This window comes from Sinocyclocheilus grahami, unplaced genomic scaffold (genome assembly GCF_001515645.1).
Source record: "Sinocyclocheilus grahami isolate Dianchi unplaced genomic scaffold, SAMN03320097.WGS_v1.1 scaffold2.1, whole genome shotgun sequence".
Taxonomy (NCBI): Eukaryota; Metazoa; Chordata; class Actinopteri; order Cypriniformes; family Cyprinidae; genus Sinocyclocheilus; species Sinocyclocheilus grahami.
Window position 1 is genome coordinate 973,732 of NW_015505181.1, and position 11,672 is coordinate 985,403.

Below are 11,672 nucleotides of genomic sequence, written 5' to 3' on the forward strand. Positions count from 1 at the left end.
CAAAAAAAAATACCCTCCTTTTTATCATGTCCTCATTTGTAAAACAGTATAAAAATTAAGTAAATAAAGTTTTTTTTTTAGAAGAAAATGCAAAACATTTTCTCTTAGGTTTAGGTTGTGAATTACAGTATTTATGACTAGCTGTATATAAAAACAATAGAAGTCTATGGAATGTCCCCATTTAGAAAGCTAAGCGAACGTGTGTGTGATGTTTTTGCTGTATGTGGCTTCTAAGGGTCTTGCATATCTCCTCTGGTTTTGTTTCCACAGTCATCTTCCTTCAGCAGTATCACAGATTCAACCATGAGCCTCAACATCGTCACAGTTACACTTAATTATTACCTTCAGGTATAAGTATTAGATCAGTTGAATGCTTTTAAAAAAAATTTTTATAAGAACTTAGATGGTCCCAGTTGGCTTGCGTGTTAATGAAAAATTGCACCGACGGATCTGAGTTAAAGAGCAGGTCATATGGGTTTTCAAAAATAAAATGTTTTTTTGCAGTTTGTAACGTAGCTATCCTTCAATGTAAACAGTCTACAAAGTTGTTAATCAAAAAAGTGCATGATAAATAAAGATATTGTCTCTCAAAAGAAAGAGTCGACTCTGAACTGCCTTAACGAGTCGTCATATTTTTTAATCTTCTGCGTGTTACCTATATATGCCACAAGATAACAAATTTGCATAATCCCTGCCTGCCTGTGAAATACGAACACTCTGACCTGCCTACAAACACCTCCACTAGTTAGTGTGTTTACATCATGTCGAGAAGACGCTGCGTTTTCAGCCTCACTGGACATTCTAACAGAGTTCCCACACGTGCACCTCAAATAAGTCAATAATAATAATAATGAATGCAATAAAACTGCTGTCACATCACGTAAAGTACCACATACAGAGTTTAAACTTACCACTGAGAAATGTCCTGATCAATCATGCTTACGATGGAGTTTCTGGTTGAGCGACTGCATCGGTATCATCCTCGGACTCGGGCTCGAATTGATAAGGTAATAACGATGCCATTTTTGTAACCTTCTAGAATCTTTGTTTACAAGTAACCCTCCGGAGCAAAAAAATTATGGTAATGGGCATTTAGTTTCCGACACGCATTGTATACGGAAAGACCAATCACAACAGACTTGGCCAGCTGACCAATCAGAGCAGAGTAGGCTTATAGAAGGGAGGAGTTTACAGACCTTAAGCTCAGAACTGCTTCGAACGAATCGTTTCGAAATCATCGAAAAATGATTCTAATATTAAATGTATATTCTGAGAAAATTACAATGTTTTCAGACCTTAGATGCATTTAAACCTGTTGTATGGGACTCCAACACAATATTAGGACACTTTAAAATACCATATGACCTGCTCTTTAATACTAGGTTTATTTAGTTATTATTAATTATTATAAGTTCACTTTTAAAGTAAAAGTCATTACTTGTCAAATTTATGTAAATACGGCATGGTTGTACCGGTAATTCTAAATAATTGGGAATATATTGTGAATAGTTTTGAATATCCAAAATATTGTCCAGCCCTAATGGTAACATATGTTTATGCCACATTTTGACTTACAGGTAAATGACGTGAACTTTGAAAACATGAGCAATGATGATGCAGTCAGGATCCTCAGAGAGATCGTCTCAAAGAACGGGTGAGAATGAACTGGAGAAAGATGTCTGAATTGTTACAGCTTAGATGTGATTGCATGTTAACTAGCTATTGTACTTGTTTTTTCTAGTCCCATCAGTCTCACCGTTGCCAAATGCTGGGATCCTTCCCCTCGCAGTTACTTTACAATACCCAGAGGTCAGTATGCACAAACTCTTGTTCTACATTTCTCTCAAATGTAGAACAAGAGATGCACAAAAGATACACAAAAGCCAGGCACATATATACTTATCCATATTCTCTGACTTGTTCTGCTTTTTTCTTTTCCACAGCTGAACCAGTTAGACCCATTGACCCGGCAGCATGGATTTCCCACACTACTGCACTTACAGGATCTTACCCACAAAACGGTACAGTCTTTTCTGTTTGATAGATCACAGCATCTTTTTGCAAAGCATAAAGCTAATCATCCTGTTGTCTTTCACAGAGTTTGACGATCTCCCTCTTACAGTGGGAAAGACAGACATGGCCACTGTTGTAAAGGTGATGCAGCTTCCAGACTCAGGATTAGAAATAAGGGACAGAATGTGGCTGAAGATTACTATAGCTAATGCTATAATAGGTGAGCTGTCTTTTTCTTCCTGTTAGTGAGATGATGTTACTATTTTATATATATATATATTTTACTTTATTTCAGTTTATGGAAATGTTTTTATGGTATTACTTTCTTATAGTATTAGCAATGTTTTTATGTTATTGGATAACTAGATATTTATTTGTAATCTGTCTGGATCTCGCATGTTACAGGAGCTGATGTAGTAGACTGGCTGTACTCACGGGTCGAGGGATTCAAAGACCGGCGGGATGCCAGGAAATACGCCAGCAGCCTGCTGAAACATGGCTATCTCAGACACACTGTCAACAAGATCACCTTCTCTGAACAGTGTTACTACACATTTGGAGATCTCTGCCAAAGTACAACATATCTCTACATTTCCATTAAAGGAATAGTTCACCCAAAAATGAAAATTAGCTGAAAATTTATTCATCCTCAGGCCATCTAAGATACAGATGAGTTTGTTTCTTCATTGGAAAAGATTTGGAGAAATTTAAGATTATATCACTTGCTCACCAATGGATCCTCTGCAGTGAATGGGTGCCGTCAGAATGAGTCCAAACAACTGATAAAAAATAAAATAAAAACATCACAGTAATCCACATGACAGTCGATTAATTAATGTTTTGTGAAGTGAAAAGCTGTGTGTTTGTAATAAACAAATCTTTATTTTTCTTCAAACCATTGCCTCCAGCCTCTATCTATAATATTGCTTTCTTCAATCAGGAGAGAATTATACACAGATCAAGCACCGTTTACAAGCAAAAACAGTTTTGTACTTGTACTTTTTCACTGGAGGTAGTATTATTATGGATTATGGACTGATATTTTGGCCAGAAGCCACAGTTTAAATGTAAAAAGCATTAATGATGGATTTGTTTCTTACAAACAAGCAGCTCTTCACGTGAAAATATGTTAATTAATGGACTGGAGTCTTGTGGATTATTCTGATGTTTTTATTAGGTGTTTGGACTCTCATTCTGACGGCACCACTGATCTATAATAGAGAACCTCAGTATCAGTATATATAGATCGGAGTGGACGGCACCCATTCACTGCAGAGGATCCATTGGTGAGCAGGTGATGTAATGCTAAATTTCTCCAAATCTGTTCTAATGAAGAAACAAACTTATCCACATCTTGGGAGGCCTGAGAGAGAGTATATTTTCAGCTAATTTAAATTTTTGGGTGAACTATTCCTTTAAGTTTTATACTGATCCATTCAGACGTTACATTTAACCTCTTTATATTTCCTTCTTTCTTCTTAGATATGGCTACACTAAACTTGAATGAGGGATCGAGTGGTGCTGGTTCAGAGCAGGACACATTGGCCCCTCTTCCCCCTCCGTCCACTAACCCGTGGCCCATGGGTGGCCAGCCCTTCCCCTACCCACCCTTCTCCACAGCGCCCTCTGGTTTCCCCCCAGGTTATTCCGACCCCTGCCACAGTTTCCACAGTGGCAGCGCAGGAAGTCATCACAGTGAGGGTGAGTATGGAAAGGTTATCCATGATTTAAGACATTCAGATTAACTGAATCAGAGTAAGAGCTTCCGAAATAAATCCCAGTCTGATTCAAAACTGAAATAATAAGATCTTATAATTTAGTTAATATAGACATTATTTGAGGTTGTTGAAAATGTATGAAATAGCCAGTATTGTGTCACAGTATATCACATTTGCTTGCACTCTATCTAGCTGTTTTTGAGTGCAAGAATTATGAAAATATGTGGCTTCGCACATCCCTAATATGAATTTCATACATGACTAGTATTATCTACTGTATATGCTGTTCAAATATGGTCGGCCCATCCCAGCTGTAGTATTTTGTGGGGTCTCTGAAGATCATAAGTTTAAAACCTTTCAGACATCTCTCAGTTTATTGTCTTCATCATTTTTGGCCACATTTTAAGAATTGATTTTTAGCTCTTGTCAGCTGCAGTGCTTGCATTCATCTCATTCACTATTGCTTTTTGCTTTCAACAATGATGCACTGCACAAACACATCCATCTCAATCCACCGCTTCACATTAATGCATAACCTGTTGCTCATTTCACACATGCCATGCACCAGCTCAGTGAAGATGTCAGGAAGGAAACTCAGCAGCCTGTTGTGTATGTGTCTGTGTGTGTGTGTGTGTGTGTGTGTGTGTGTGTGTGTGTGTGTGTGTGTGTGTGTGTGTGTGTGTGTGTGTGTGCGTGTGAATTGATTTTTAGCTCTTGTCAGCTGCAGTGCTTGCATTCATCTCATTCACTATTGCTTTTTGCTTTCAACAATGATGCACTGCACAAACACATCCATCTCAATCCACCGCTTCACATTAATGCATAACCTGTTGCTCATTTCACACATGCCATGCACGAGCTCAGTGAAGATGTCAGGAAGGAAACTCAGCGGCCTGTTGTGTATGTGTGTGTGTGTGTGTGTGTGTGTGTGTGTGTGTGTGCGTGTGTGAGTTGTCTGTAGAGAGCAGTTGGAGTGATCTGCTATCTCTTGAGTGAAGATTCAGGTGTGTTGTGAGGTTTGAAGCAGATGGATAGGCCCATAAAAGTCAAAGAAAGTAAAACTAGGGCAGATGTTTAGTTGTGTGGAAAAACATTTAAAATATTTAAAGTACATGGATTTTATATATATACTACCATTCAAAAGTCTGGGGGTCTGTAAGATTATTTTTTTATATTTTTGAAAGAAGTATCTTATGCTCACCAAGGCTACATTTATCAGAAACACATACATATATTTTAAGATGTAAGCTATTACTTCAGTCTTCAGTGTCGCATGATCCTTCAGAAATCATTCTTATCCACCTTATTTTTCCTGTAAGACCGGGCACGGCCATTTATAAATTTAATGTGTCTGGCTTCCGGTCTCATCTGCTTCTAGATATTTTTAGCTGTACAAAACAGCTTGTTTTGCTACTTGATATTGCAAACTGGTGTTTCTTACCATATTATCTTAATGTATTACTTTAATTATAAACACACTGGTTTGTAGCTCAAACAAGTTTACCGTTTACAGCACTTTGTTATTCCTCTCGTTATTTCCCTACTGAATGGCTAATGAATCGGAAGTATCGCACATTCACAGAAAACCGCTTACTTCTGCGTTAAAAAATAAGGTGGATATGCTGATTTGGTGCTCAAGAAAAGTTTCTTATCAATGTTGAAATTTTTTTTTTTTACAGTAATACTTTTGTTGAAACTGCAATACATTTTTCAGGATTTTTTGATGAATAGAAAGTTATGAAAGAACAGCATTTAAAATAGAAATCATTTGTAATATTATAAATGTCTTTAGTGCCATTTTGACCAATTTCATCCTTGCTGAATAACAGTCAATTTCTTTAAAAAAAATCTTACTGACCCCAACATTTTAATGATAATGTATATTTTCAATACTGCCCTACAAAGGCAAAATACCTTAACTCGCTAGAGTGTGACACTGAGAAAAATGACTTTAAAGTTTTTTACTTGTCCAGCCAAATTAATTATAGGTAGGACACTGGAAATTTAACAATTAGATGTTTTAGTAATGAAAATTATCTACATGAAAAAACTGTGAGCTCAAACTTGATTTTTACCGCTATTTTGAAGTTAATGTACTCTGCCTTTGCATTGTCTGCAAAACGTGAGAAGTCACACCAAGGCAAAAGGCAGTAACTTCCACATTATCAATATTTGGTTGCTGATCACTATGTACAAAATCATTATAGTAACACCTGTATAAAATCTAGTGATCATGGGCTATCTCATATAGGCTATTGCATATAGTAATATAGAAAAGTCTTTTTTTTGTTTTTTTGACCGTAACAAGCAGACTAAAAGTTAAACATGTGAGTGGATACCAATTTATTTGCTATGCTCATTAAAGTAAAAGAATGCTAGATATAGCATAATTGCTTTTATATTGATTTGTATTAAATAGCCTAAACTAAAAGAACGACATGTGGATTGATGTGAACGCCAGCAAGCAGGAATAATGCTCAGAATGCTTGTGGATTAAATATATCCGATGACGTTCATTGCCATGGATTGATTTGATCGGGTTACAAGAAAAGGAAGGATATGGATTTAATTGCGAACTGTTAATTAAGTGACAGCCTGGTGAATAATCTGCATTACAAAAAGTAGTGACATTAATGGACAGTAAAAAAAATAAAAAATAAAAAAAGGCAGAACACCGTATAACTCCAAACCGGCACCGTAACTTGATTTTGACGCACGGCTAAACAAAGGCAGAACGCCATAACTCAATTTGAGCGTTCCAAACAAAGTGAAAGAGCCGTAACTGGTGTTATAAAGTGTTCTGCCTTGGTTTCTCCGGGGCTTTTCGAAGTTACGGTTGAGACGACCCATTATTTTCTCGGAAAAACAACGAAATTGACTCAAGATACTTATGCACATGATAAAGGATGTCTTGAAAGTCCCAAAAATATCAATAACTCATTTTTGACGTTACGGCCTTTTGCCTTTGCACGGCAGAATAGATATCACATGGGATGTCAAAAGTATACTCAATACACTGATTCTGTTTAGTATAAAACATAAATATATTAGACAGTTATATTAATCAAACAACAACATTGACATGAAAAAGAAAAAAACAATGACTGACTTCTCTGAATTTATTTTTTATCTTTATTACCAACTCATTACTTAAACCATTATTTGATTTAACGGAGATGATTTAATTGAGAAATAATTGAAGGCAATTTTTTTTTATGTTTTTATTTTGTAACTTTAATTATTAAATAAAACTCTATTTTTTTTATAGCATACACATTTTTACTGTGGTATCAAAATTGGTATTTAGTATTGTGAAATTTCTGACCGAATGGTCCCGACTACTGAAATGTTGACATTCTGATTAGATATCATGATATTACTGTAAGTTCTAACATATCATCATAACGTGTAAATAAATATCTTATATGAGCACATATAAGATTTTAGTTTTACTGAGCAGATTCCAGTAATGCACTTCGGCTGTGATGATGATTTGTACTTGATAGAGCTTCTGGTGTTAAGATAGACAGACGGCTTAACTGTGTTGTTTCCTGTTCGTTTCTGCTGTGCAATGGCAGACTGATGGAGGAGGTAGTCCCAACCCTGGGGTGTCTGGTAAGGCAGCCTCCCTCCTTCCTTCTTTCCCTCCCTCCCTCCCTCTCTCTCTCTCTCTTACAGTCATGTCTTCCTTCGTGACTGGGGTATTTCTGTTGCTGGATTTGTCCTGCTGCCTCACCTATAGTCTCTGTATTTCTCAGCATGTTTTGTCGTGGTAAAAAAAGAAATGCATACACAATAGTCTGGGAATGCACATGATAATATCAATGTAGATCCCATATGTGTATGTAAAGCTTTACCATGCCTGTTATGTAAGAGTGAAATGATGTGGCTTTTGTTTGAAGTTTGACAGTGCTTTAAATTCAGGATGGAGCACCTCATGATCTCATTTGCATTGTCATTTGACTCCAGTCTCATGTCATCCAGCTTTAATTGCACATCTGATAGATGTATTTCATCAGCTCTTTAATTGCCATCTTTTTCATCATGTTTTAATAATTCTGACAGAAGGAAGAGCAAGAGATGCAGAACGGGTCATTATAGAGTTAGTGAGGGATGGAGTATTTCTGTGAATGGCAGATCTTCATTAACTGCAAACTCATGAGCTGTTACTGTAGTTACTGAAGGAGGCAGATCCTTAAAGATCAGGCTTAAAGATCCTGATATTACATTTGTCATCACAGTACCAAAATTGTTCAAATCAAACATGATAATTTATTGATATTAACATAAACTGCATATGCACAGTGTTTTTTTGTTTTTTTTGAGACATTGTTTTTTTTTGTTTGAGTATTTACAACAAAACTGTGTTTATAGCTAGTGAACCTATATTATTATAGTCTAGTTTGGATTTTATCTGGTCTTGCACTGTGTTGTTTGTGGTTTTCAAGGATAAAGCTAGCTTCTGCTAAGTGACAGAACCTGAACCGCAGTACTGAGTTTGATCTGACATCATAAACAAAATATGTGGGCTGCATTTCAAAAAGTATAATCACTATTATTTAAACGTGTGATGTCTAATTTTATTCAGAAGGAATTTGATCAAAAGTGACAGTAGACTTTTAAATAAATGTTGTTGTTTGTTTTGAACTTTCCATTCATCAGAAAATCAGGCTTCTACAATAATATTCTTAATAGTCAAAACTATTTTCTACACTGATAACAGTAGGAAATGTTTTTTGAACACCAAATCAGCATATTATGATTTGGACATGATTATATAACACTGAAGACTAGTAATAGCTGCTGAAAATTCAGCTTTGCCATCACAGGAATAAATTACATTTTATATTAAAATACCCTTTATATTAAAAAAACCTTATTTTAAATTGTATTATATTACAATATTACTATATTTACTGTATTTTTGACTTGAATATTGAGACTTTCAAAAACATAAAAAAAAAAAAACTTACCAAACGCCAAACTTTTGAATGGTTAGTGCAGTTACATGCAGGTGTTTGTTTTTCCCTGCTGTCCACAACCACATTTTTGATTTTCTTTGTCACTGTGCAGAGGTACCTTGAAAACTGTTGTTTTAACTTTAGTGAAAATCATGTAGAAGACTGAAGAATAAAATACATTAGGTTGATTTATTCCTTTGTTGTGTCACTGCTTGTTCTCCATTTAACCATATAAACTTCTGTTTATTTTTCAGGAAGTCGAAGCAGTAGTTCCAACCCCAGTGTTGGGAGGAGCCAGCGGCCTGTGCCTAGGGACAAGGACCGCAAATCAGCAGGCAGTGGTGGCAACGAATCGGATTCAGGCAACCGAGCAGGTGGGAGGCGGGTTGAGCGTTCATCCAGCCAGTTGAGCCACCGTAGCCATGCGCTGTCAACTCGCAGCCACACTCATTCCCGCGTCCCGTCCCAACACAGCCGCACCTCCTTCTCCTACAGCCACGCTCCCTTTTCCAAGTATGGCCACACCTCTTGTGCGCTCAGCGAACGGAGCCACGCCTCGTCTTACGGACCCCCAGGCTTGCCTCCTCCCTACAGTCTTGCCAGATTGACCCCTAAGGGAGTTATCAGCAGCGGGCCCCCAGGGGCCCCTCCAGTGAGGGAAATAGGGGCCATACCACCGGAACTCACCGCCAGTCGCCAGTCTTTCCAGCATGCCATGGGCAACCCTTGTGAGTTTTTTGTGGATATAATGTAATATGATGAACAAATAATAAATAGCAGTACAATAAAAAATCTCACAAGGTGAGTCCCATAAATACATTATCAACTTTTACCAACAGCAAATGTGGCTGTGCTGTAGTCACAAGTTCCTGTGGATGTGTTAAGATAATCATGTGTTGAGCAGAGGGCAAATACCTACAATACACTACTGTTCAAAAGTTTGGCATCGGTAAGAAAGAAGTCTCTTATGCTCACCAAGGCTGCATTCATTTAGTCAAAAATACAGTAAAAACAGTAATATTTTGTGAAATATTATTGCAATTTAAAATAACTGTTTTCTATTTGAATATATTTTAAAATATAATTTATTTCCATCTTCAGTGTCACATGATCCTTCAGAAATCATTTTAATAAGCTGATTTACATTTCTTATTATGAATGTTGAAAACAGTTGTGCTGCTTAATATATTTGTGGAAACTGTGGTACTTTTTTCAGAATTCTTTGATGAATGTAAAATTCAATATATATATATATATATTGGTCACTTTTGATCTATTTAATGCATCCTTGCTGAAAAAAAATAACTGACCCCAAATGTTTAAACGGTAGTGTACATCCAAAAGTATGGCAAAAGGGGATATAAAGTATTTTATTGTTTATTTCCGTGACATAAAAAAACAAGGTTTATATTGCAATTTGGATTCAGCTCGGCTTTTTAGAGCAGTATTAACCATTTTAGCTAGCAATAAAATTGCACACCAGCAGCCACATTTTTAATCCTAGATTAGCAAAAGGTAAAGACAATCAGACAATGCCCTCTGCTGGTCAGGAGCTGTTAGTCCTTTCCAAAGCTATCCATAAACAGACTAGGCTACTGATCATCTTTAAGATCCAGCAACAGTCAAAAAGTATTTTCATTTTGTGTTTGTTCCTGTTAACAGTCTTTATATTGTAGTTTAATTTCGATAGTGCACATGAATACTTGTGCTCTACAAGCTGTCTGGGCAGTTGGTGGAGATGGGTGGAATTAATCATTTTTAGACACGTTTCCAATTATTACCAGGTTGGAAACATGGTAGCATGTCACTGTTGGCTCCCTTGGCTATGAAGCACTAGCTTGAATAATGTATTTTCAGGAAATAAAAAAGCTGCTGGATATCAGGGTAAACTCAAAAACCAGCACTTACAGTGTGTATGCACAAAATAAATTGGCACTTGCTGAACGGCTGAAATTAGTTGTATTTTCTTAAATAACAAGATCTTAAATACTGTCGTTAAGTCCTACAGTTTTTTTTTTTTTTTGCCCCTGGGATAATGTGTCAGTTGTATGATGTGATATCTGGTGCTGGTAACCTGTTCATCAAAGTGTCTCAAAGAGAAAACGGTTGCTCAAAAAACTTGTTTAAAGTAACTAAATGAAGGGGACTGGTTGGCATATGGACTGTGTACTACTGTACGTGTAGTATTTAACTATTTGAAGGCTGACAAATTGGCACTTTTACAACGTCTGATCTGCCCTTTTATTGTGAATCTACATCTTCAGATGTGTTGTCTATTTTTCTCTCTTGGAAATCCTGTACATAGTTCATTTTTATTGTATATATGAAAATAGATAATTGTATAAAGTAAATGTACAGAGCTTCTGGTCATACCTTTTTGTAGTTATGTATGATGTAAATTGGACTTGTGTGTTTTTGAGTTTAAAGCAGTTTTCTAAATCTCATTCTACTTTTTGTGTTGCATTTGTCTGACCATTTGTAAGTGAAACTGTCTGAAATAAATGATTCGTCTAAACGTGTCTCATTTTCATTTGTCAGACAGTGAAGTAGGCTATTACCATTACAATTTCAGATCGTTTTGTAGTCTTTAAGGTTTTTTGTTTTTCTAATCTGTATGTCAGTCACCTCATTACTGATTTTCTTGAGCTCAGCTATCCAACTATACACTGTCATACACACCCTCAACAGGTAAATAATTTATTAAAATGTCTATGAATTTGAACTTTAAAAGTTGCCTGCCAATCACTGTACAGTGCTCGCAGAATAAGTGTGATCAGCTATATTTAGCTAAGGATATGTCTCTTCAATAAGTAACCAAACTAATGAATTTATGTTCCATATTATTACAATCCATATTAAAGCTATCCAATGACCTTTTTATTACTTTTTGGAAGGCCAAAACTGCCATTTGATTACAGCAAAAATGGACTTGAAGGCATCATGGAGGACTGTGATGATATTTCACTGGAACTTGGTCTTT

General features: G+C 36.3%; 1 pseudogene; it reads left to right on the forward strand.

Moving 5' to 3' along the window:
• Positions 1-9,658, forward strand: part of LOC107601845 (segment polarity protein dishevelled homolog DVL-1-like) — a 35,158-nt pseudogene extending 25,500 nt beyond the window's left edge.
• Positions 9,659-11,672: the final 2,014 nt, after the last annotated feature.